The 27,962-nt window shown below is 49.9% G+C and overlaps 1 pseudogene; it reads left to right on the top strand.

The window, feature by feature from the left end:
- Nucleotides 1-10,703: 10,703 nt before the first annotated feature.
- LOC123067540 (uncharacterized) lies at nt 10,704-27,862 on the top strand (annotated as a pseudogene).
- Nucleotides 27,863-27,962: the final 100 nt, after the last annotated feature.

The raw sequence follows: 27,962 nt of genomic DNA, 5'->3' as shown, positions 1-27,962 counted from the left end.
AACTTCAGGTTGGAAATCTCGAGGGCGGATCCCTCCGTCATAATAATGGTGTCATCCGCGTATTGGAGAAGGGTCACCCCTCCCCCTCCAACAAGGTGCGGGACCAAGCCTCGAATATGCCCCGCAGCCGTGGCCTTAACTAGGATGGCGGCCAGGGCATCGACAACCATGTTGAACAAGAACGGCGAGAAGGGGTCCCCCTGCCGAACCCCACAAAGGGTAGGGAAGAAGGGTCCAATCTCGCCGTTGATGTTCACCGCAGTCCGGCTGCAGGAGACGAGCTGCATGACGCGGGTCACCCACCGATCGTCAAAGCCCTTGCGAAGCAGGACTTCCCTCAGGAACGGCCAGTGGACCGTGTCATAGGCTTTGTGGAAGTCCAGCTTAAGGAAGACCGCCCTGTGGCGCTTCAGACGAACCTCATGGAGCACTTCGTGGAACACCAACACCCCATCCAGGATAAATCGGCCTTGAATGAAGGCGGATTGGTTCGGGTGGGTAATAGTGTCCGCAAGGAGGGTCACCCTATTGGCGTACCCCTTCGCCAGAATCCTAAAGATCACATTAATAACTGTGATGGGGCGGAACTAGAGGATATCGGCGGCACCCGGGACCTTGGGGATGAGGGTCACCACACCATAGTTAAGGCGCCCCAAATCCATGGTACCAGAGTAGAATTCCTCAAAGAGAGCCATGACCTCATGCTTGATGGTAGGCCAGAACGTCTTGAAGAAAGCTACAGGTAGACCATCAGGTCCCGGGGCCGAGGAGGGGTTCATCCCCCTAATGGCAGCGAGGACCTCGTCCTCACTGAAAGGAGCAACCAAGGCCGCATTGGCTGCAGCCGAGACTCCAAGCGCCCCCGACCAAATGTCGGGGGCAAGGCTAGCCCCACCACGCGGGGTGGGGGTAAATAAGGCCCTATAGAAGCCATCCACATGGAGGCGGATGGCCGCGGGCTGCACTAACTGCGCATCTCCATCCCACAGGCAGTGGATGGAGTTGCGACGGCGCCGGCCGTTCGCAACCGCCTGGAAGTATGCGGTGTTTGCGTCGCCCTGAAGCACCCATCTCTGGGTGCCCCGTAGGCGCCAGTAGGCCTCCTCGTCCGTGTAGATGAGGGATAGCTGGTCCTCTAGGTCGTAGCGCAGCAGCCACTCATCCGAGGAGAGCCCGGTCGAGTCCGCGCGCGCATCCAAGGCTTGAATCGCCACAAGGATGGAATTCTTGCGCTCTCTCAGGTCCCGGCCAAGATTAGCCCCCCAACCCTTCATGAACTGGCGGGCTAACTTGGCACAAAAGTGCCAAGTATCAACCGCGGACATGGCGCGATGGGGTGCCGACCTGGCGAAGATCCAGCGGGCGACGACGGCCTCCCGGAAGCCCGCCTGGTTGAGCCAGAAGCTCTCGAACCAGAACCGCGGCGGGGAGGGAGGGCGCTCGTCAACCGTGGAGAGGAGAAGGGGGACATGGTCGGAACCAATCCGGGTGACCGCCCGGAGCGATGCCAGGGGGCATCGCAATTCCCACTCCGGGGAAACTAGGACACGATCCAGCACGGATTGTGTCGGAATAGTTTGCCAGTTGGTCCAAGTAAATCTGGCACCAGTCCGGTCAAGCTCACGGAGCCCCAGCTCCGCGATCCAATCGTTGAAAAGCTGCATCCGGGGGAAATTAACCCGGGAATTATTCTTCTCGTCCGGCGAACGGATGAGGTTGAAGTCGCCCCCCACCAAAACAGGATGTGGGGAGTTGGAGATCTTCAGCTGCAACTCGGCAAGGAAGGCCGGGGAGCGGCGGTGGTCAGCCGGACCGTAGACCGCAATGACCTCCCATTTGAAGTTCAAAGCCCGCTCGAAGATCTCCATGCTAACGAAAAACTCCCCTCTATCCATGCCGCCCACCTCGAAAGTGGCATCCTTAACCCCAAGAAGGATGCCACCCGAGTGGCCTGAGGTCCCGCTAGAAGGGAGCCAGTGCCACGCGAAGAGGTGGGGGCTCAGATGTTCCAGCTCCTGTAGGGAGAACTCGACTCTAAGGGTTTCTTGGATGGCAATAATGTCAATATGTTCGTCCCGGATGTACTCGATGAGCTGGCGGCGACGGCCGTCATGGCCGAAGCCGTGGAGGTTCCAGAAAAGGGCCCTCATCTAAACCCCCATCGGGGGGCTGCTTGACCCCAAGACACGAGAGGCGCTTTGCGCGCGAAGGGCGGCCGTGTGAGACCGAGTGCGACCACGGATGATCCCGTCGGCCTCCAGAGGGGTCGGAGCTGGAGGCCGAAGCAGGCGGGCACGAGACTCGGCCAGCCTGCCGTCGAGGATCTCCCGGGCCCTGATGGCCTCAATCTAATCTAAGGGGGGCCCAACCTCCCCCCTGAAGACAATGGCCGAGTCGTTGGCCACCTTAGCAAGGTGGCCAAGGGGAGCGGCCTCGAGAGCAGAAAAGGAGCAACGAGAAGAACTGGGAGGTACGGGATCCACACCTGACTCAAGGTTCCGCACCGCGGCGCGGAGCTCCGCCCGCTCGGCGACGGAAGAAGCAGGAGAGTCGCCCGGCCGTGACGCCTCCGGGCGGGCGCTGCAGCGGGAGGACGTCACCGGCATGGAGGAGGACCGGGGTCTCCTGGTGTACGCCACCGTCGGAGGGGGGTGCGCGGAGGCCGGGGAGGCGACGTCCACCGTCAGCGAGGCGGCCGGGGAAGCCGGCGAGGCGGGGGTGAGGCAGGCCGGCCCCAACGCGGGGAGGGGGGCGGGTGACCCCAGGGACTCCCCCACCGCTGCTCCTGATGGTGAAGAGATCAGAGCAGCAGCGGGGGGGGGGGGGGGCGACGGGCACCATAGCATCACCAGCCGCGGGGGACAGCAGGACGACAAAGACCCCTTTGTCGTCGGTGGCAGACGGCAAAGAAGGTGGATGGAAAACAACTGACATTAGCCACTTTAGGTGGCTAATGGGAGGCTTTGCCGTCTACCAGCAGACGGCAAATATGCCCTCCTCTTTGTCGTCTGCTATCTGACATCAGCCACGCGTCATGCCCTCCCCAGCCTTTGCCGTCTACCACAGACAACAACCCCCCCCCCCCAACCTTTGTCGTCTACCACAGACGGTAAAGTAACCAAACCTTAGACGTCTGTCACAGATGGCAAAGTAACCATATGGGTCAGCTCTCAGGTTGCACAGGTTGCTGCCAAGTGGCCTCTTTGCCGTATGTGGCAGACGACAAAGAGCCCTTTGGCATCGGTGGCAAACGGCAAAGAGGCTGCATTGCCTCTTTTTCTGTTTTTTCTTATATCCAAGCATTTTCACAGCAAATATATGATATATATATATTTCACAGGGCAATTTCACAGCAAACATATGACATATCCAACACATAAGTTTCATCATACATACATATCCAACACATAGTTCCATCTCGGGCTGGGCATTCGGTAGAAACCGAAAATTCAGTTTATACCATTCGGTTATTTTTAAAATTCGGTTACCAACAATCAAAACCGAAGTAGTTAACACAAACCAGCTAACCGATAATTCGGTTAACCGACTGGTTCGGTCCGGTTTTCGGTTTGCACCAAAACTGCTTTGTTGCTTACTATACAGCTGCGAGAGATTCTATTTCACCCCGCCCTCTTATGATGCGTTTGGTTGAAGGTGTCGTATGAATGGGTTGGGACCGTTCAATTTTTTTGGGATTGAACCATTCAATTCATGTGTTTGGCTGAATATAAGTGGTGAGCTAATTATTTAGGACGGGACCACCAGTCATGCTCACATAGTCATGCATGCAAAGGGTGGCCATTTGATTCTACCGATTTGGTTGGGTGGAACGGTTCAGCATCTTCATGGCATATTCTCTTTTTTTGGCTCGAACTATTCATGTGCTTTATAACCAAACATGTCTATTTTCTGAACGATCCCAACCCATTCATGACCGCCCTTGCAACCAAACGATGTAACCAACCACCTCATCTCCTTCAGTCCAGCCGGGCAAGGTGGGACTAAAGAATTGACAGTGCCCTGCCACTGAGCACTTCGCTAGCCCACAAAATACTGTCAGTTGTGTTTGGGCCATGCAAATAGGTGGCCGACCCATGTTTTATTTTACGTGGGGCTCGGTTCAAAAAGAAGTAGCAAGTGGGGGTTGGGGCAAGTGGGGCAAGCATGCTTTCGCTTTGGGCTGCTCATATATTGTACGGTCATATGCGCGCGCGGCCGCAAGCGGTTGATAAGATGCTTGATGGACACTCATACAGGGAGCTGCATGGAAGGCTGCATCATGCACGCTTCGGTTTATTTTTCAGTTATCAGTTTAATACCGAACCGAACGATATGAGTTCGGTTATTGAAAGTAAAAACCGAATTTAGATATACCAAGAATAAAAACCAAAAATTTGGTTTATTCGGTTACGGTTTTGGTTCGGTCTTCGGTTGGTAGATTTTATGCCTACCCCTAGTTCCATCCATACATATTACAATAGTTTCACATTGTTCATCCATATAACAAGTTCACATTGTTCATCGATATAAAAGAAAAATAGAAAGGAAAAACAAGCACTCCATCAATGCAAGCTTCCGTGAAGTGAATAAAATCTGCAAAATGGGAAACAAGAAAGTTAGAAGAAGAAGACTAGAAGAAGAAGAAGAAGAAGAAGAAGAAGTATATGACATTTATGAGCTAACTTAGATAAAAATGACATTTATGAGCTAACTTAGGTAAAATAGATCATTTATGAGCTAACTTAGGTAAAATGGATCGTTTATGAGCTAACTTAGGTAAAATGAATCATTTATGAGCTAACTTAGCTAAAATGGATCATTTATGAGCTAACTTAGGTAAAATGGATCATTTTGGAGCTAACTTAGGTAAAATGGATCATTTTGGAGCTAACCTAGGTAAATTGGATCATTTTGAAGCTAACTTAGGTAAAATGGATCATTTTGAAGCTAACCTAGGTAATTATGTCATTTTTGAGTTAACTAAGCATATTATGCCATTTTTTATATAAGTAAGCTAAGTATAGGTCATTATTGAGCTAACCTAGGTAACTAAGCATATTAGAGCTAACTTAGGTCATTTTGGAGCTAACTTAGGTAAAATGGTTAATTTTGGAGCCAACTTAGGTAAAATGGATCATTTATAAGCTAACTTAGATAAAATGGATCCTCGACCCCTTGGCTATCCTCGACCCCTCGACCCCTCGACGACCCTTGACCCCTCGGAGATCCTTGATCATCGACCCCTCGACCCTCGGCCCCTCGGTGATCCTCGACCCTCGACCCCTCGATGATCCTCGATCCTCGACCTCTCGGAGATCCTCGACCATCGACCCCTCGACCCTCGACCCCTCGATCCTCAACCCCTCGACCCCTTGGCGATCCTCGACCATCGACCCCATTGGAGATCCTCAACCATCGACCCCTCGACCCTCGACCCCTCGGCGATCCTCGACCCCTCGGCGACCATCGACCCCTCGACCCTTGACCTTCTTTTCCTTCTTTTCTTTATTTTTTACTTCTTTTTTCATCATCTTCTTCCTTCTTTTTCATCTTCTTCTTCTACTTCTTCTTCTTTTTTCATCTTCCTCTTCCTTCTTTTCTTCTTCTTCTTCTACTTCTTATTTTTTCATCTTTCTTCTTTCTTGTAAAAAAACAAAAAAAACTAAAGTAAACTAAATCTAAACCTAAACCTAAACTAAACTATACTATATTAAACTAAACTAAATCTAAAAAATAGAAAAAATAGAGGACTCACCTAGCTCCGGCGAGGTCGACCGGTGGAGGCAGGCCATGGGGAGGGGGCGGTGGAGGAAGGTCGCCGGGAGGGGCGGCGTGGGGCGGTGCGGCTCCGGCGGCGGGGCGGGGCGGTGCGGCTCCAACGGGGTGGAGCAAGGCGACCGCCGTGGCCTGGGGCCGCTGGGCGGGGCAGGCCAGCGGCGAGGCGGCTCCGGGGGCGGGGCTGGCCGGCGGCGGCTCGGGCTACAGGGGCGGCGTGCGGGTGAAGTGAGGGGGGGAGAGAGGGAGAGAGAGAGGGTGGGGGCGGGGCTGACTGTTAGGTGGGGTGCGGGGGGAACGACCGTTAGCTAGGTTTCTCTTTGTCGTCTGCCTTTTGGCTCTTTGTCATCCGCTGGCAGACGGCAAGACGGGGGGTGTGGGGGGGCATTACAATGCTGGCCTGAAATGGACCCCACCCATATCTTTGTCGTCTGCTAGCGGATGACAAATAATTGGCTGATGGCAAATTGTATCTCAGCCATCAACCAATTCTTTTCCGTCCTTTTTTGCAAGCAGATGGCAAACGCCTTCTTTGCCATCAGCTAGCAGACGACAAAGAACTGGTTGATGGCAAATTCTCTGATTTCAGTAGTGGTGGGAGCAAACTCAACAAAATAACTATCATATGCCACTTGATTGGCATAATACAATTGAAAATTAAAATCATGATGACAAGTTTCATTGTTATCATTATTCTTTATAACATACATGCCATCACAATAATCATCATAGATAGCAACTTTGTTGTCACAATAATTTTAAACCTCTTCCAAAATAGTGGATTCATCACTAAATAAAGTCATGATCTCACCATATCCACTTTTATCATTATAATAAGATTCAACATCCTCCAAAAAAGTGGGATAATTATTATGTAAAGTTGACAATCTTCCAAACCTACTTTCATAAATATTGCAATCATCATAAATAGTAGGCATGTAATCATCATAACAAATTTGCACGTCAAAACTTGGGGGAATAAAAATATCATCTTCATCAAACATAGCATCCCAAAGCTTATGGCTTTGCATATCACTAGCATTATGGATATTCAAAGAATTCATACTAGCAACATTGCAGTCATGCTTATATTCATGGATTTTATGCCAAATTTTATTGCATTCTTCTTCTATCAATTGAGCGCAAATTTTCTGATTCATCATTTTCAAGAAAGACATTATAAAGATGAATAATATGAGGAACCTCAATTCCATTTTTTTGTAGTTTTCTTTTATAAACCAAATTAGTGATAAAACAAGAAACTAAAAGATTCAATTGCAAGATCAAACGATATACCTTCAAGCACTCACCTCCCCGGCAACGGCGCCAGAAAAGAGCTTGATGTCTATTATACAACTTATTCTTGTAGACTCGTCTTGGGCCTCCGAGCGCAAAATTTTGTAGGACAGTAGCAATTTTCCCTCAAGTGGATGACCTAAGGTTTACCAATTCATGGGAGGTGTAGGATGAAGATGGTCTCTCTCAAACAACCCTGCAATCAAATACAAGAAATCTATTGTGTCCCCAACACATCCAATATAATGGCAAATTGTATAGGTGCACTAGTTCGGCGAAGAGATGGTGATACAAGTGTAGTATGGATAGTAGATATAGGTTTTTGTAATCAATAAAAAACAGCAATGTAGCAAGTGATAAAATGGAGCACAAACGGTATTGCAATGCTTAGAAACAAGGTTCATACTTTCACTAGTGCAATCTCTCAACAGTGCTAACATAATTGAATCATATAACAATCCCTTAACGTGCGACAAAGAATCACTCAAAAGTTCTTATCTAGCGGAGAACATAAGATGAAATTGTTGTAGGGTACGGAACCACCTCAAAGTTATCTTTTCTGATCAATCTATTGAGCCATCCCTATAAGTGTCACAAACAGCCCTAGAGTTCGTACTAAAATAACACCATATGATACACATCAACCAACTCTAATGTCACCTAGATACTCCAACGTCACCACAAGTATCCGTGAGTTAATTATTCAATATGCATCAAACAATTTCAGACTCATAATATTCAATCCAACACAAAGAACTTCAAAAAGTGCCCCATGATTTCTACCGGAGAAAGTAGGACAAAATCGTGCATCAACCCCAATGCATAGATTACCCCAATGTCACCTCGGGAATCCGCGAGTTCAGTGTCAAAACATACGCCAAGTGAATCAATATAATACCCCATTGTCACCACGGGTATTCATATGCAAGACATAAATCAAGTGCTCTCAAATCCATAAAAGTATTCAATGCGATAATAGTGAAACCTCAAAGGTAAAAACCTAATTCATCACAATAAGATAGAGAGGGGGAAATACCATATGATCCAACTATATTAACAAAGCTCGCGGTACATCAAGATTGTGCAAACTAAGAACACGAGAGAGAGAGAGAGAGAGAGAGAGAGAGAGAGAGATCAAACACATAGCTACTAGTACATACCCTTAGCCTCGAGGGTGAACTACTCCCTCCTCGTTATGAAGACCGTTGGGATGATGAAGATGGCCTCCGGTGATGATTTCCCCCTCCGGCGGGGTGCCGGAAAAGGGCTGTACATGAGATCATGGAGGTACATAGGCTTGCCGCGGCGGAGTCAAAGTTCTAGGGTTATTTCTGGGGTTTCTCTATTTATAGGAATTTTTGCCGTCGGTCCCACGTCAAGAGGGGCTAAGATAGGCCCACGAGGAACCACGACACCATCACCCCCCCCCCCCCCCCGGCCGCACCCAAGTGCCTTGTGGGCACCTCATGGCTCTTCTGATCCTCCCACGAAGCTTCAGGTTTCTCTTTTGTTCCAAAAAAATCGTCAAAAAGTTTCAGCCCATTTCGAGAACTTTTATTTCTGCACAAAAACGACACCATGGTAGTTCTGCTGAAAACAACGTCAGTCTAGGTTAGTTCCATTCAAATCATAACAAAACCATATAAAGTTATTGTAAACATGACATGAATAGTTCATAAATTATAGATACATTAAAGACGTATTTACCTTTTTCGGCACAATGTGGATGTTGCCATCGTGGTGTTAGAGGGCTAAAAGTGTCCAATCTAGACATAGAAGGGCGAAATAGACGTCCGCAGTGGAGATGCCCCTTTTGAGGGGAATTTGAGAGCTTTATTCAAATAAATGCATTTGCCAAACAATCAACCAAGAGGCTCCAGATCAGAAAGCCTGGAGTTTGGGTAAGCCATCATTTGGTGAGAGGCATGGTGCAAGCACACTTAAGCCTTGTACAATGCAAGGTGCTTAGAAAAATAAGCCAATTTTTTTAAGCATTCATGCTCATTTGAAAAGTTTAGACACTTAATTAGGCACCCCTTATGTAGAGATAAACACTAGTGTTCGAGAAAAACTCGGTTTATTTTACCAAGCCTTGTGTAGTGCAAGGTGCCTAGGAGATGTGCTTAGATAAATAAACTAGTTTTTTTAACATGCTTCATTGTAAAGGGTAGATGCTTAGTTAGGCATCCCTTCTTTAGAGATAAACATATGTGCTTACAAAATAATAATTCATTTTACTAAGCACCTCCTAAGCCTCTTCCATTGCAAGGCTGGGTAACTCTAATGAGCCAACCCAAACAAACAGAAAATTTATTCGTTTAGATGGCCAAACGGGCAGATCTCAAACCCATGTCCGCCCTTATCTAGCCGCAACAAGGGGATGCCCATGTGGTCCGGCCGTGTCTTTTCTCAACATTGCATATCTTTCCATCAAAATGAATTAACAAACATATTTAGTAAGAAATGTAGCATTTTCTTTCCATAGTACCAAGAGAATATCTTATGCCATCCGGCGGTCGCGGCTGTGACAACAGACGGCTCACGGACTATCCTTAACATGAGGAAAGCGTGTTGCATGACTTTGACGATGATGACCTCGATGTCCACAACGGCGCTGCATCCTGGCAACATCAACAACGGTGTCTCCTTTCATGCTGACCCCCTACCTCTGGCTGCACTGTTTTGTCGACTCGGACATCTTTGCTCCGGCGTGAGCTCTTACTTCGGCTTCATCGGCACCACAGAGCGCGCAATCCGGCGGGGACAGGGGCAGCTACGACCAGGGCGGGGGCGGTTATGTTAGCCATGGCGGCGGGGGTGGGGTGTGGAGGCGTGAAGGTTTTGAGAGAGAAACGGGTGGAGTGAAGATGTGTGCAGGGAAGACAAGGCGGCGTCCATGGCATATCCGTGCAGATGCAAACCCAACAGAATTTTGGACGGGAAATGAGTCTAAACGGACAGGAAAATGAACATTTGTTTGTTGTCACCACATTGGGCATGATTTTTATTGGCGCAGATAGAGACGAACGCAGATGGACAAAATGGGTTGACGTGTTGGAGTTGGCCTTAGCACGTCCGAGGAAATCCAGATGCACGGACGCGGTGTACACGGTCCGATCGGCGCGAGGAGGATCGGGATCCGTCCGATCGATTCTCATGTGACAAATCGCCAGTCCGCTGGTTCCCCACCAGCCAAAAAACTCGCCACCGCCGCCGGCTATCTGCGGCGACATTCTGCTGCCTGTGCCGTCGCCTTCTAAGGCATTGCCGTCGTTGTACGCCGACGCCCACACCGTGGAGTACGGCGACCCCCCCCCCACCCCAAATCCTGGATGCGGGGAGTCGTGTATTTCCGCCACCCTATTACTCGTGAGAAAAAGTGGAACTCCTCTCGATTTGGTACTGGAGATACCTGGTCGCCTCGGAGTTGTGGTAACTTAGTATTAATGCGACTTCTCAGAGCATATAAATCCACTTTCTTACTGCTGGCAAACTACAAAATCCACTTTCTTAGTATTATCGCTGGCACTGAAAGTAAGGAACTTGAGTCTCATAGTACTAGATCATATGACGTGGGTCTTGCAGATTTTAACTTGCGTTTGTTGCTCGAAGGACGCTTCAATATTTGTGCCATGGCTCCGCATTACCAGGCCGCTACGCTGATTACTTCTCCGTCCTATCCGAACTCCATCACCTGGTCAAGCGAGAACTTGGTGGCTGTTGCTTCTGGTCACATTGTCACTATCCTGGTAATGTGCAATTTCATCAAAAAGGTATTTGCCTTCAGACATTACTGTACTTCATCAACTAGATTGACCTTGCATTCATCATGTCTTTCAATTATAGAACCCAGCCACAATTGAAGGGCCTCGTGGATTTATCTTGCTTCGCTCTAGAGATCCTTTTCCCATTGGAGTGGTTAAAAGAGAAGTTTTTTGTCTTCACAAAAACACGAGCATTGCACTGTGTTCCTTTTATTTTTGATTAGTTCATGTTGGTAGGCTACTCATGCAATTTGATGGATGGAACAAAGTGGAATAGAAATTTAATATTGATATTCTGCAAAGTAAATGCTTGTGAGAGTACCACCTATGTAGTTAGTTAGGAGACGATGGGTAATTTGAAGTTTTGAATTGTTATACTCAGCAATCAATTTGAAGTTTCTTCCCAATATCAACATTGCAGTGGGAATTTAATGCTGATATGCTATTTGAAATGAATAGAAAAGCCAGAAACATTTGAGGCTATAATGCTTTAACTGTTTTGGCTCTTGGTCAGTAATAGTTTAACAAGTCAGCTGCTTTATGACAATTGCAAATTAACAGCTCTTTGCTCGATCTGAAATGTTCAATTCTCAACAAATGCAGATCTCCTTGAACCATGTTTAGTCCCCACTTTCTTAGTGCGTGATACTGAACCATGCGCGCGGTCAATTTCATGGTCTCGACAAGGCTTTGCACCTAATTCTGGGTATGTATAGTTTTAGTGGTATCCGAAGCTATTTTGTGTCTTAATGAAAAGTTTATCGCCTAACATCTTCTTGTTTATATGGATGATTATTTCAGTTGTTTGCTTGCCGTCTGTACTTTTGATGGTCATGTAAATCTTTACCGCCCACCAATTTGGAATTCTGTGATGAATGGGTTGAGGTAAGCCTATTCAACCAATGTTTGTAAATTTTAATATGCACAATTTTTCATGTAAAAACAGCTGGAAGGTTAGATTTAATGCCCGCCAAATTTCTATTTTGCCACACTGATAGTTCTTTTCATGTTCCACTTACGGCCAAAGTGATCTGTAAATATTCCTGGCGAAGAAGGAAGTCAGGATGAGCTCACCATTAACAGCTCCAGCTAGCTCGCATTCTATTTTGTACAGTAGTACTCCCTCCGACCGAAAATACTCGTCGGAGGAATAGATGTATCTAGATGTATTCTAGTTCTAGATACATTCATTTTTATGCATTTCTCCGACAAGTATTTCTGGACAGAGGGAGTACTTTCCTTCCTCTGTTAGAAATAAAGTAAACTTGTACTTTGCAGTTTTGATTTGTCATTTAAAACACTTTTTTTTTGTTTTCTATCATTTTTTTTACAGCTTTGTTCTTGCCAGAAGTTAAATTTTTTGTTTCGGTGCGTTGCTTTTTGTTCATGTACAGATGGCCTAGGTTGCAGATACCACTATGCTCATAAGCTTCTATTCTGTTGCTCTAGGTTGCGGACGTATCTAAATTGCTGTTCAACTATTACAAAAGTATAAACTTTGGAGAGGATGATAGTCCTGATTCAATTCCTCAGGTGTGCCCCCTTCCACTCAAAACCGAGAGTTTCATTTGCTGGATTACCTTAGAGTTTTATTTTTCAAAGTTTTCGTTCATATATTAGGAAAAGGCAAATAGTGAGCAGACACATGCGATGGGATGTACTGGTGAATCGCAAGGACCTCTTTCCTGCAGCGATCTTGGGCGGAGAAAAAGGAAACCATCAAGGTGAATGATGCTTTCCTATTTCCATCATCAAGTTCTTTTCACAGCATTGTGGCTTTGCAGTTAAGCACCATCAATTTTTTCCCTAAGTATGGCAAAAACCTGAGCCAAGAATTTCATATACAAACCTGAGCCAAGAATTTCATATACTAGAAATATTGTCACACATTATTAGGGTTTGACATTTGTGTATGGCATGAACAAAGAAGCCCTTTAGATTTTTCTCCTCTGCCCCTCTTAGGGTTATGTCTTGTACTTCCTTGCATGAAGCCAGCATTGTTATATTGTGTCTGAGTTTATTTTAAGTAGATCTTGTTTGATCTTAGATTTGAAAGCTATGTTTATGATGAGGATGAAGGTGATGTAGATGCTTCAAAGGATGCAGACTTCTGGCTCAATCCATGCTGCAAGTCAAAGAAGATATCTATGAAAACGGTATGGACTTAGCATGTTCACATGTTCGGATCTACTCTGCATATTCACACGCAGGCTGAAATTTTGGGTTAAATTGATTCAGCTTTGAGTCATAGAAGGCATAGAAATGGCTTTTCTTAGAACTAGATGATACCCCGCGCGTTGCTGCGGGAATTTTTAGCACTACATGATAAATATTTATGATGTAAGAAATAATAAAATCCTAAAAAATGTATTTTTTTAACCTTCGATGAAACAATATGAAAAGCTAGGAGAATTCATATATTGTAGAGTATCTACATACTTGCTTAGATTTTCCTGATAATAATTCAAGGTAATATAATTTGATTATCTATTAGAAGTGCATCAGAGCAAAAAGAAATTCATGCTAATTTGCGAGCCTTGCGTGTTAATATGCCAAAATAGAAATTAGCTTCGATTGTCCACTATGATAATAATTTTGGGTGGAAAAGTAACCAAAGGTACACAAATTGTCATGGTTACTAAGTAGGGCAACAAATATACTCCATGTTCAACATATTATTTAAAAGACTGCTATCCAGCATAGAACAATTAAACTTTAGGAGAATCAGAAATGGCCATACTTGATCCTCTCACCAAGGATTGTCATTAACACCAGAACAATCAAATAGTGATATTCCAAATTATTCTTACATTTTTAAAACGAAGCTATTGCCCGAGAGAAGATTGTATATTATAATTATGCACACATGGTTGAAAACATAACATCACTTAATATCCTAGCATAGATAAATAATAAAATGATATCATCTATCTTCAAACCAGAAACACACCAACAGTCTTATTTGTCATCACAGTTGTACATCCCAGGGAGTAGACATGACTGGGTATAAAATCTTGTAACATTTGCAAATTTTTATTAGCATAACATGGGCGAATTGCATAAAGGAAAAATTGAAATAACAATGCCAATAGCAATAATAGTCTCTTTAAGGATTCTTATGAAAAAAAAGCATAGCAGTTTGTTCTGCCGAAGCGTGAATGAGGCAATTGCATGGAGTGAACATATTGGTAGTTGTGTTACCTTCATACGGTGCAAATACTTAATAAAAGCTTCATTTTTTTTTAGATTAACTTCCTCACTCTATTTATTCATGAAGTTCAGGGATTTCAAATTACATGCATGATACTATCAGGTGGCACATGCAGCCATACTTTACGAAGATCATTCAAGACCCCTTCCTTCGCCATCATATGCGCCGTTGTGTTTGCTTCTCGATGAACCCTCATTTACAAACAGTAGCTTGATCTCAACATCCGGCCCCAGCACAGAGAAATTCTTGTGTTGATCATTTAGCACAGAAGCTACAACCCTGCAATCGATTATGAAAGCTTCAATTTATGGAAGGAAATGTATAACACATCATTATGTAAAACAAATGCAAATATGATTTATTTTATTTTATTTGTATAATATCTGGAAAAATTGCCTTTTAAACTTACACTTGAAGCCGCTAGTCGATTAACCTGCAACTCATATCCACAACAATATTTACAGAATCTTCCATTTTGAATGATAAATCTGAAACACATGGCTAATCTATCACTGTGCTAGCTCGACAGGCTAGATGATGTTCAGATAGAACAGTACTAATGAAACACACATATGCCTAATAAACCATCTATTCGGGTATCGGATCGTTCTGATGGCATTCATAGTGGAATAGTACTGTCTGTCAGGAACATACCTGAAAATGACCAAAAGAATATGCCTTGATTCACAAAACAATCAAAGCAAAAAAAAAACAATAAAATTCATACTAACCTACACGTGTGTGCATGTATGAGAGAGAGAGAGAGAGAGAGATGCGGGATTGTAGTTGCACGTACTTATTCCTTCCAATCAGCGCCTTATATACAAAAGAAAAAGAAGAGAGAACAGTACGACCCATCGTTTCCAATCAAAGTTGTTTCATTTGTTTATTCCTTCCAACTATGAATATAAAGAAAATAAAACGAAGAGGAATCAGAGATTGTTGTTTAATGCTTGCGGGGAGTGCTTGCATTAGAGAGGATTGGGGATTAGAAAGACTGACCGGACTTGGTGGGCGGAAGAGTACGCTGGAGACATAACAGATCTGCCTTCTAAAAAATGCTTCCTGCCCCACACAAATCAGAGCTTCCAACCCAAACAAACTCAAGATCGTTAGGATTCGTCGAGATAGAGAGGAAGGAGAGCCCTCACCTTTTGACACAGGTGATGTTGGAGGACGACGACAACGGTGAGACGTGTGGCTCGCCTAGAGCTATGGTCGACATCGGGGCGCGGGCTTGGGTCAGCACTGCCCGCGGGGCTTGATTCGGCAACGGATTGCAGGCTCACAGGGGGCCCGGGTCAGCAGCAGCATCCTGGTATTTGGGGGCGACCCCCACCCCCACGAACGCCGGGCTGGCAGCAGCACCGCGCCATGAGCACCACCATCGCCGCTGAAGGTGAGGTGTGTATGGTAGCTTTTGCACGGCGAGTATGAATGGGTTGATTTATTTCGATGAGTGGAACCGGACGGAGGATACGAAGAGAAGGGGGAAATAAAGTGGGAGAATACCAATGGCATGGTGGAGAAGATAACGCACATTTATTATTGAGGAGCCCGTGGTTAACGGATGAAGCAGACGTGGGATGGTAACCAAACGTCGTGCCTTGGTCCTTTCTGTACGCGGGTAGCAACACGTTCGACGTGGCATCGTGCATATTAGGAGTTCACTGATGTGGTAGGATGCTGAGTTGGATGCCCTGCATGTTGAGATAAATACTTGTAGTGGGGATGAATCTCTTAAGTATATAGGATATAGGATTTATCAAATGAAACAACTAATTATCCTGAAAATCCAAACTATGTCATGGCCTATATGAGTTTTGGCTTTTATTTTTCATACACCCCAGACATCTATTTGGTGTTCTATTCTAGTTAACCCAATTGTGTCTCCAGATTGTCAAACCTGTGCATACAACTGCTATCGTAAATGGGTTAGGTGGCTCACAGGATACCAAAGAAGCAGTCTCTTGCAACAAAGAAAACACATGTCTTCCTCTTATCACTGCAGAACAGTATGCATGTCGAAATGCGATTTTGTCTTCTCTGGTAGTTGCATGGTCTCCAATTGTGCCATCACGCGACACTACTTCACATTTGTTGAGAAATTGGTGCATTCTTGCTGTTGGTTCCAAGTCTGGGGACGTTTCATTTTGGAAAATATGCAAGCCTGAGTATTATACCATAGATGTTTGCATGGTTACCAGAGATCCAATACTCATTGGGGTTCTCAAAGCGCATAATTCATGGGTTAGTGCCATCAGTTGGGAAGTTTCCTTTGCAGACTCTTCAAAGTCCTCACTACTTTTAGCAACTGGGTGTTCAGATGGAAGGTGAACACAATCATGTCAATTCTTTTCCAGTCTTTCCCACTGTGTGCTTGACATGTTTTTGTTGACTTAGCTCCTTGTATGATTCATTAAATGGCAGAAGGATAATGTGTTTAATGAACAATGAAGTTTGAAGATGACATTTGAGCTAGTAAATAGTGCTTCAAACATGTTCCCAGATAAGCACAAGACATGCATTTTCATGCTTCTGCCTTAAATGAAAATTCTTTATGAAGATTATTAGAAAGCTAAACTCACTACTGTACCATGTGAAACCCAGTTATTGATGAAAATTATCCCCATTGGAAAATGATTTTACCTCTGTTTGTAAATAGATGACATCCTAGAATGTGTGCAGTCAAACTTCCCTAACTTTGACTTATATTATATAAAAAATTATTTTGTTTCCTCATTGAAATTAATATTATTGCATTTGTAATGAATGCAACATATGTCTTTTAGCTTGGAAAATGAAAAATATATTCATAATGTCACTAGATTTGTATCGTCGTATACATGTGAAAGAACGGTCAAAGTTGTGTATTGGAGACCATGTCCAAATTTAAAGTGTATATGCTTATTATTCCTTATCACTCCCTACATTGATGATAGTTCACTAGAAACCCTTTCATATCTAACCGTGGGAAATTATATCTTTTCAGTGTGAAGATATGGTCCGGTAATACCGAAGGATTAAATCAATGTACATATGTAAAAGAATTGCCATTTTCATTATTGGCTGAGGTATATAATAAGCATTGCCTTGTTTTTATGTTCTTCATATTTTTATTTATGCACATAGTTGATGTTCGACTAGCAATTGATGAAACATCCAATGGACATGGGCCTGCATGTCTTTTCAAATTAATGTTATTCAACTCAAAATGGTCTACTGGTCAGGTCACCACTAATTCGTCAGCACCAGTCTCGTCAGTTTCATTATCTGTACCAGCTCAGCGTCAACATGGTGTTAGTTTTAACTTGGCAATTGGAAGAGTATCCGGGTCACTGGAAACATGGATGTGGGATCCATGTAGAAACAAGATTGAGAATACCAGTGCATGTTATGCACATGATCAAGTGGTAAAGCTTGATTGCATTTCAGTATCTTTTCTCTTCAATAAAAGATCTTTTTTCTAACTTTACCTTAGGTGACAGGTTTATCGTGGGGTTTGGATGGCCATTGTTTATACAGCTGCAGCCAGGTCAGTTGAATTACCATGGTGCTGTTTAGGTTACAGGATTATCGTTATTTATTTTATTAGCTGTCTACCTTCGAGTAAAGTCTGTTTGTTCTCTGAAGTTAATCTACTCATACTCATAGTGTGTAGCTTTGCATTTTGACTAGTTGCTGATTACCTATTTGAAAGAGCTATATTGTCTGTGTTTGTATAGCCTCACTCGGTAACTGCATGTAACAGCAGCAATAGGTGATTTTCACATCAAATCTTACATTTTCTGTCTACATTTTTCATATGAGGCCACAAATTCACAATTGCTTCAATCGGGTTCTAGATCTTTCCACGCAGTTCAAATTGACCCAAAGTACAAGTTCGAAGTTTCCATTTGTTCTAGATCTTCAATACTGGAATTAACAAACAGTTGCTACTTTTCCCTAAAAAAAGAACAAACACTTGCTACTTTTCCCTAAAAAAACACTTGCTACTAAAGCCCTGCTTGGAATGGGGGTAAATTTATACACCCGTATTACTTTTACAGGAGTATATCACCAGCCATATGTGATTTCCAACCGGAAAAGACAACGACCGATTGAGGTCTGTATCTTTTACAGGTGTAGAAGTTGGAAAACGACAATCCAATCAGGCCCTAATATTGTGAGATGAGTAGCAATCTCAATTGGACTTGCCACACGAACACCCGTTGCCCATAACAGTACAAGCACAACATATATTTCTCTTTTCTTGAATCCAAAAGAAATTACCAATTATTGTCCTGATTGGAACTCATCGGAGAGATGATGGACATGATTAAAGCTAATATTTTCTTGAGGATTTGGGTCAAAATGAAAACAGAACAGGGGCCGATGGTGAAAAAATGCCTCAAGCCGGGAAGCTAGTCGACCACTTGACCTTCTGATGGCTAAAAATGACCACTATCCTGACCCGTTAACAATTAATTTATTGTACTAGTAATGCTGATGGCCATCAGGCCATGTGCCCATCTGCTGGCGACAATGCCTTTTGATACTATCAAGCTGAGCTTTCTTGTGTAATACTTACTGAAAAATTACAGTTCTCCTTTTGATTAACAAGGTATCTGGTGCAGTTGTTTCAGTTTTAGCATATGTGCTTTGTTCATTACTTGAACCCTGTTTTTCATGCTAATGCATAATATTTTCTTCTTTAGATCAGGATAATTCTGCACACTGTTGGATTATCGAGAAACAGAAACTTGAAGAAATTCCTGTGCACACAAATTTTCAGGAGCTAAAAGAGTTAACAGATGTAAGAAAATCAGCATCCTCTAATCCCCTTTTTTTTCTCTGAATGTGTGTTTTCTTCTTTCTGATTGGCATATGCAATGTGCATGCAGCTATCAGAAGTATCTGATCAATGCTTTGGACTTTCGATTGCACCAGGACAACTAATGATTGCTGTGGTATGTAGTAGGCCTTTTCTTATATACATTTGTTGCTCAACTGCACAATTTTGTACTTGAGCTTCTATACATATACCGAAAAAGGCTCACGCCCCGCTTTATAGATAAAGCCAATGCCAAAGCCAACATCCACAAGGTTCACACCACCAAGGAACACACACACACACAAAGTCCAGGAACAAACAAGCATCAAGGGTTAGTGCTGAGGGCACAGCTCAACAAGCCCAACACACACACAAAAAGCGGCACACACGCCGGGAGAGAGACGCCTCTAGTCGGGCTCCGGGGGAGGCGGCGGGAGCGGCGGTGCCAGGCGGAAGGCCAACGAACGAAGGTCGGAGAGGAGTCTGTCGATGGCATCCCGGTCCGGAGGGCGGCTAAGCGGCCGCCAGAGCTGCAAGTAACCACACATTTTGAAGATGGAGTCAGTCGCACGTCGAAGAGGCACCTTCTGAATGACAAGCTTATTGCGAACCGTCCACAACGTCCAAGCCAGCACCCCAACGCACAGCCATCTAATATGTCTGTAGCGTGGATGGGAGGCCTGGATTTCCGCAAGCAAGTCGGGGAAGTTGTTATTACACCACTGTCCCCCAACCGTTTCGCGAAAACACGCCCATAGGAACTGTGCCGTGCAACAGGAGAAGAAGATGTGATTGGCATCCTCCGCCGTGTCACATAGGGGGCACATCCCATCCCCAGGCCCATGGCGCTTGAGGACCTCCACGCCGGACGGGAGGCGGCCGCGGATCCATTGCCACAAGAAGATCCGGATCTTAAGTGGGAGGCGGATGTCCCAGATAAGGCCGAAAGGCTCCGGGGCAACTGATGGGGCAATAGCCGCGTAAAGGGACTTGGTGGAGAAGCGGCCTGAGGAATCCAGACGCCAGGAGATGGCATCCGGAGAGTCAGCCACGTCCATAGGCAACAGGGCGATGTCCTGGAGGAGGACATCCCAAGCAGCCACCTCGGCAGGGCCAAAAGGACGACGAAACGCGAGGCGCCCTAAGTCAATAAGGGCCGCCTCGACCGAGACCCGAGGGTCAACTACAATGTCGAAGAGGATGGGGAACCGGGCGGCCAGGGGGGAGTCCCCTAGCCAACTATCAAGCCAAAACAAGGTCGAGGCGCCAGAGCCCACCGAGATGGAGGTGCCTATCCTCAGGACTGGAAGCAGCTGGACGACTGCCTGCCAAAACTGGGAACCGCCCGAGCGCTGGCAGAACGCCAGAGGCTGGCCACGCAGGTACTTGTTCCGGATGATAGTCAACCAAAGGCCTCCCTCCCCATTGGCAATGCGCCATAGCCAGCGGGTGAGGAGGGCGATGTTCATGCGCCGAGAGGACAAAATCCCAAGGCCACCCTGGTCTTTGGGTTTGCAGATGTCTGGCCAGCTGACCATGTGATATTTCTGTCTGCCTGCCTCGCCAGCCCAGAAAAATCTGGCCTGGTACTTGGCGATCTCCTGATGAAGGGTTTCATGAAGGCTGTAAAAGCTCATGAGGAACCACAGAAGGCTGGCAAGCGACGAGTTGATAAGGATCACACGTGCCGCCTTCGACAGCCAGCGCCCTTTCCAGGGCTCAACTCGGTGCTGCATACGGGTCACCGTGGGGCGGAGGTCCGCCACGGTGAGGCGCGAGTCGCTAATGGGGATCCCCAGATAGGTCGTGGGAAAAGATCCCAGCCGGCAGTTAAGCCGATCGGCAATGGACTGAGCGTTCTCATTGGGGTAGCCGAGCACCATCACTTCGCTCTTGTCAAAGTTGATGGTCAGGCCCGACATTTGCTGGAAGCACAGAAGGAGGAACTTCAGGTTGGAAATCTCGAGGGCGGATCCCTCCGTCATAATAATGGTGTCATCCGCGTATTGGAGAAGGGTCACCCCTCCCCCTCCAACAAGGTGCGGGACCAAGCCTCGAATATGCCCCGCAGCCGTGGCCTTAACTAGGATGGCGGCCAGGGCATCGACAACCATGTTGAACAAGAACGGCGAGAAGGGGTCCCCTGCCGAACCCCACAAAGGGTAGGGAAGAAGGGTCCAATCTCGCCGTTGATGTTCACCGCAGTCCGGCCGCAGGAGACGAGCTGCATGACGCGGGTCACCCACCGATCGTCAAAGCCCTTGCGAAGCAGGACTTCCCTCAGGAACGGCCAGTGGACCGTGTCATAGGCTTTGTGGAAGTCCAGCTTAAGGAAGACCGCCCTGTGGCGCTTCAGACGAACCTCGTGGAGCACTTCGTGGAACACCAACACCCCATCCAGGATAAATCGGCCTTGAATGAAGGCGGATTGGTTCGGGTGGGTAATAGTGTCCGCAAGGAGGGTCACCCTATTGGCGTACCCCTTCGCCAGAATCCTAAAGACCACATTAATAACTGTGATGGGGCGGAACTGGCGGATATCGGCGGCACCCGGGACCTTGGGGATGAGGGTCACCACACCATAGTTAAGGCGCCCCAAATCCATGGTACCAGAGTAGAATTCCTCAAAGAGAGCCATGACCTCATGCTTGATGGTAGGCCAGAACGTCTTGAAGAAAGCTACAGGTAGACCATCAGGTCCCGGGGCCGAGGAGGGGTTCATCCCCCTAATGGCAGCGAGGACCTCGTCCTCACTGAAAGGAGCAACCAAGGCCGCATTGGCTGCAGCCGAGACTCCAAGCGCCCCCGACCAAATGTCGGGGGCAAGGCTAGCCCCACCACGCGGGGTGGGGGTAAATAAGGCCCTATAGAAGCCATCCACATGGAGGCGGATGGCCGCAGGCTGCACTAACTGCGCATCTCCATCCCACAGGCAGTGGATGGAGTTGCGACGGCGCCGGCCGTTCGCAACCGCCTGGAAGTATGCGGTGTTTGCGTCGCCCTGAAGCACCCATCTCTGGGTGCCCCGTAGGCGCCAGTAGGCCTCCTCGTCCGTGTAGATGAGGGATAGCTGGTCCTCTAGGTCGTAGCGCAGCAGCCACTCATCCGAGGAGAGCCCGGTCGAGTCCGCGCGCGCATCCAAGGCTTGAATCGCCACAAGGATGGAATTCTTGCGCTCTCTCAGGTCCCGGCCAAGATTAGCCCCCCAACCCTTCATGAACTGGCGGGCTAACTTGGCACAAAAGTGCCAAGTATCGACCGCGGACATGGCGCGATGGGGTGCCGACCTGGCGAAGATCCAGCGGGCGATGACGGCCTCCCGGAAGCCCGCCTGGTTGAGCCAGAAGCTCTCGAACCGGAACCGCGGCGGGGAGGGAGGGCGCTCGTCAACCGTGGAGAGGAGAAGGGGGACATGGTCGGAACCAATCCGGGTGACCGCCCGGAGCGATGCCAGGGGGCATCGCAATTCCCACTCCGGGGAAACTAGGACACGATCCAGCACGGATTGTGTCGGAATAGTTTGCCGGTTGGTCCAAGTAAATCTGGCACCAGTCCGGTCAAGCTCACGGAGCCCCAGCTCCGCGATCCAATCGTTGAAAAGCTGCATCCGGGGGAAATTAACCCGGGAATTATTCTTCTCGTCCGGCGAACGGATGAGGTTGAAGTCGCCCCCCACCAAAACAGGATGTGGGGAGTTGGAGATCTTCAGCTGCAACTCGGCAAGGAAGGCCGGGGAGCGGCGGTGGTCAGCCGGACCGTAGACCGCAATGACCTCCCATTTGAAGTTCAAAGCCCGCTCGAAGATCTCCATGCTAACGAAAAACTCCCCTCTATCCATGCCGCCCACCTCGAAAGTGGCATCCTTAACCCCAAGAAGGATGCCACCCGAGTGGCCTGAGGTCCCGCTAGAAGGGAGCCAGTGCCACGCGAAGAGGTGGGGGCTCAGATGTTCCAGCTCCTATAGGGAGAACTCGACTCTAAGGGTTTCTTGGATGGCAATAATGTCAATATGTTCGTCCCGGATGTACTCAATGAGCTGGCGGCGACGGCCGTCATGGCCGAAGCCGCGGAGGTTCCAGAAAAGGGCCCTCATCTAAACCCCCATCGAGGGGCTGCTTGACCCCAAGACACGAGAGGCGCTTTGCGCGCGAAGGGCGGCCGTGCGAGACCGAGTGCGACCACGGATGATCCCGTCGGCCTCCAGAGGGGTCGGAGCTGGAGGCCGAAGCAGGCGGGCACGAGACTCGGCCAGCCTGCCGTCGAGGATCTCCCGGGCCCTGATGGCCTCAATCTGATCTAAGGGGGGCCCAACCTCCCCCCTGAAGACAATGGCCGAGTCGTTGGCCACCTTAGCAAGGTGGCCAAGGGGAGCGGCCTCGAGAGCAGAAAAGGAGCAACGAGAAGAACTGGGAGGTACGGGATCCACACCTGACTCAAGGTTCCGCACCGCGGCGCGGAGCTCCGCCCGCTCGGCGACGGAAGGAGCAGGAGAGTCGCCCGGCCGTGACGCCTCCAGGCGGGCGCTGCGGCGGGAGGACGTCACCGGCGTGGAGGAGGACCGGGGTCTCCTGGTGTACGCCACCGTCGGAGGGGGGTGCGCGGAGGCCGGGGAGGCGACGTCCACCGTCAGCGAGGCGGCCGGGGAAGCCGGCGAGGCGGGGGTGAGGCAGGCCGGCCCCAACGCGGGGAGGGGGGCGGGTGACCCCAGGGACTCCCCCACCGCTGCTCCTGATGGTGAAGAGATTAGAGCAGCAGCGGGGGGGGCGACGGGCACCATAGCATCACCAGCCGCGGGGGACAGCAGGGGGTCCGAGCCGGCGGGGGTGGGCTCGGCCCCTGGTGTCGCAGGGCGGCGGGCCGAGGTGGCGTCGGGGGAGCGGGGGGACGAGGGCGGGGCGACGAGGAGGCTCACGCTGGAGATGACGCCGGAGGACTCCGACACCGATGGGGAGGGAGCCAGAGGGGTGGCCAGGCGGAGGGCCACCGCGAGATCGGTAGCCGTCATCCGAGAGCGCCCCGGCCCCGACCCACCCCTACCCGCGGGAGGGTTGGGGGAGTCCCGAGACGGGGAGCGAGAGTGCTCCGACTCATCCTCCTCGGCAGGATCATCGAAGCGGGAGGAGCGCGAGCGGCGGTGGTGGGTGTCGTCATCAGCCGCAGGGCCCCCTCCCAGGAGACTGCCCGCCGAGAGGCGAGGACGGCCGACGTGGGACGGGGGCTCGGGGCGGATCTTGAGGTCGTAGCCATCATCGTTGAAGAAGACCCGGATCGTGACGTGGAGTTTTGAGGAGTCCAGGCATTTCACCTTAACCCGCACCTCCTCCTCCTTGCGCAGGGAGAGCTCATCCACCACCACCACCCTGCCCAGGATCTTGGACATACTGCGGATGGTCCGCTCGGACCGGGCCACATCAGAGAGGCCAGAGATGAGGAGCCAAGCCGTGTCCAGGGTGGCGACGGCTCTGGGATCCCACTGTGGCTCAGCGATGTTCACCACGATGTCGTTGAGCGCCAGGGTGATGTTGTTGCTGCGAGTGCAGAAGCCCATGCTCATCGCGTCTGGGAACACCACGGAGAAGGAGCTGGGGGCCGTGGGGGTCACCTGCCAGTCCCACGAGCAACGACACAGGTGGTTGAGCTCAGCCTTAATCAGCTCTGGGGTGACGACAGCGTCGCCCATCACCGTCACCACAGCCAGCAGCGAGGGGGACGGTGGGGCGAGCTCGGGCACCTCGATGTGGAAGAAAGCCAAGTCCTCGATGTCGTGCCCGTAGATCATGAGCTCCTCCGAGACCGGGCGATCCGGGCAGAGAATCGCGGGGTGCCCGGACTCCTTGCACAAGTAGCACGAGGGTGGGTTGGGGCATGCCACCTGGAAGTGGCCTGAGAGGCCGCAGTTGAAGCACGGCTGAGCCCCGGCCGCGGCGGCGGCACCCGGGGGAGGAGCCACAGGAGCGGAGGCGGTGGTGGCTTGAGGGCGCGGGGTCCCTTCTTCTTCTTCTTCTTGGATCCGGGGCGTCCCCGGTTGCCGTTACCACCATTGGACGGCGGGAACGCAGCCTGAGAGCGGGGGGGCTGGTAGCGGCTGGAGGTGGCGTCGGCTTCGGCGTTGGAGGGGAGCGGTCGGGGCGGCGAGGGAGACCGGTCGCGGCGCCGGGCCGGCGAGGGAGACCGGCGCCGAGGGGGCGGCCGAGTCTCCCGAGCCGGGGACCGGCCGCGGTCACGGTCACGGGGGCCCCCCGCGGAGTGGAGCGGCGCGATGGGGACCGGGAGCGGCGGTCGTCACGAGCCGGGAGGAAAGCTGCTGCCGCAGGTCCTCTTCGCGCCGGCGGCCATCGGGGGAGGGGTGGGGAGGTTCACGGCGGTCGTGGGCCCGGCGTTTGGGGCGACCCGCCTCGTCCCCCCATTCCCGCGGCATGGGAGGCGCGGTGGGGAACGGGGGCGGAGGGGGATCGGTGACGCCGGCGAGGCGGTCAGGAAGCGGGGCGGCGACCGAGGGGGCAGGAGCGAGAGCTGGCGGCGCGGGGGTGGGGAGAAGTGGAGGGCGTGGCAACCCTAGCGGGAGCCAAAGTGACTGGCGTGGGGGGCCGTGGTGGGCCAGGCGGGGCCCAGCCGGCCTGCCGGGGCGGCCCGCCCGAGTCACCGCAGGCACCAGCCCACAGGCCGCTCCAGCCGCCACCGGCCCAGGAAGGGGCCCGGCCAGGAGCCGGGTCCGCGGGCCGGCCCAGCACCAGCGCGGCCCGAAACGACCGCCCGGGGGTTACCAGCCGGGGCGCTAGGGTTTCCCCTAGCACCACCGCGGCGGCCGCCGGCGGGGGCGTTCGGGGGCGGCGAGGGGGAGGCGGGCCGGAGGGGCGACCGAGGGGGAGGGGGCCGGCGGGCCGGCCGGAGGGGAGGAATGGGCGGTAAGGATTGCGCCCGGAAGAAGCCGAAGCGCACGCCGGCGAGGGCGCAGAGGGCGGACCGGCCGGGGCATTTGGAGGCGGGGCCTGGAGGAGGCCGGCGGTGGGCGAAGACCTCCAGGAGGCACGGGCGGCACCCCGGTCGGCGCGGCCGGCAACGCCCCAGCTGCCAGCGCGGCGCCGCCGGGGGGGGAGCCCAGCTCGCGAGGGACCGCCGTGTGGAGGCCGAGGCTGAGGGGTGGCCGAGGGGGGGGGGGCGGCGGCGGCCCGACCCGCGGGCGGCTGATCCCCCACCCCTGGGGGAAGAGCCACCGGCAAGGTCAGGCGTCGGCCGCGGCGGCGCCTTGGGGGGAACCCGAGCCCGACGAACGACGGGGCGGCCAGCCGCCAAATCCTCCGCCTCGGCCACGTCCGCCCAGCGCAGAGCCGGGGAACCAGAGGAGGCTGGCGAGGGGGAGGCGGGCGCCGGCGGAGGGCCGGGGCGCGAGGGCGAGGGCGGCGGAGGGGACGGCCGGGCGGCCGCGGAGCCCGCGCCGTCGGGGGGGGGGGGGGGGGCGCGAGTCGCCAGAGCCAGAGCCGTCCCTTTCTTTCAGTAAAGTTCACTAACTGAATTTGAAGGCGAGCACCCTTCTATACATATACGCGAGTACAAATTGATGAACATTGTCTCCTTCAGGTCCGCACATTGGATCCAAATCTGTTAGATCAGATGTATCAAGCCAGGTAATTTTGCTTACAGATCACTGAAAAGTACTCAGGTGTTTTTGTAAAAATCTTCACACAATTGTCGCATTTTTTAAGATAACATTAGGGAATGCTTAGTTGTTTGTAACAATTTTTAATGAATAAAACAGGACACAAAAAGCAGTGGTTGAGTTCATTTGGATTGGTGGTCAGTTCCTTGGTCTTCCACTAGACAAGGGCATTTATATCTGCAGTCCACAATCTGGCACTGACTTCTTATGGTGGGGATCCAACATATTTTGGTCATTGAAGAAATATGAAAATGGTGAAAGAGGATTGATCTTATGGGATATCATAGTTGCGCTACAAGTGCTAAAGAAGTCCGCACCGGCCTTTCTGGAAACGTTAATGCATAAATGGGTCTCAAGTCTGCTTTCATATGATCAGTGTGATTCTATCATTATCTCGCATCGTTCAAGAAATGACATGATATCCAAGGCCAGCTTGCGGAAGTTACACTTGCTGAATATCGTTTGTAGGAAAGTAATGCTTAGCGACCATCCACAGTATTCTCCTGGTGGAGAAGAGGGTAACAATGCGGCAACTGATTTATGGACCAATCTTCTAGTGAGTAGCGAAACAGAGGTGCGGGAGAGGCTTGTGGCTTTCACTTTTGCTGCTGTCTTGGGCCGAATATCATATTTGCGGAAGGGCGTCTCTAATGACAACCGGTGGTTTCCTGTTGGTATTGCCCAGATGGATTCTTGGGTATTTATGAATAGTGAAGAAGTGCACAATCAGCTCAAGTCTCTGAAATCGAGGATCAAAGACTCAGGAAGCAGGTATTCCTTTTGCCAATTTAGTTGGCTATCCTCCTTTAGCTAATTTCACTCCTGAAAGGACATAAAACATGCATAGTTTCTTGCAACAGTTTACAGAAACCAAAAATTTGGATGTTGCGTGCTTCTAAAACTGTTCTCCTCTCGCAGGATCGACTCAGTGTGTGAATATTCGGTTGAAGAAACCTGCCCCTACTGCTCTGCATTAGTGCGCTTCGAGTTGCCTGATGTAGCCTTTTGCGGAAGCGGGGATCCTGCTACTGTCCCAGCTGAAAGGCACAGGTTGTCGAGATGCTCAGCGTCGATGCGCCTATGCTCCGTTCTGCAACCAGCCTGGCACTGCGCATGTTGCGGAGGAATGGTTGAGAAACTGGTGCCAGAGACCTTCTTCACCATGTCGGCATACCCTCTGGATGCTGACCATGACAGTGAATCGCTTTGCTTGTCAGCGCCCGCCGTTCCACTTTGCCCCTTGTGCGGCGTAGTGCTGCAGAGGCCGACGCCGGCGTTCCTGCTCTCCGTCTCCCCGTTGTAGAAGCTGGTGGGACTCCCCAGTGTTCCAACCAGTTCTTCCTCCTTTGCAGTAGTGTGCGCCTGTCGGTAGTAGATGCTGCTGCTTGTAGTCTGCGGCGAAACAAGCGTGGATTTAAGTAACAGTATGGTGACATGCTCCTCGTG

Source organism: Triticum aestivum, chromosome 3B, assembly GCF_018294505.1.
Source record: "Triticum aestivum cultivar Chinese Spring chromosome 3B, IWGSC CS RefSeq v2.1, whole genome shotgun sequence".
NCBI lineage: Eukaryota > Viridiplantae > Streptophyta > Magnoliopsida > Poales > Poaceae > Triticum > Triticum aestivum.
The sequence above is the reverse complement of the archived record's forward strand: the minus strand, read 5'-3'. Positions and strand labels throughout refer to the sequence as shown.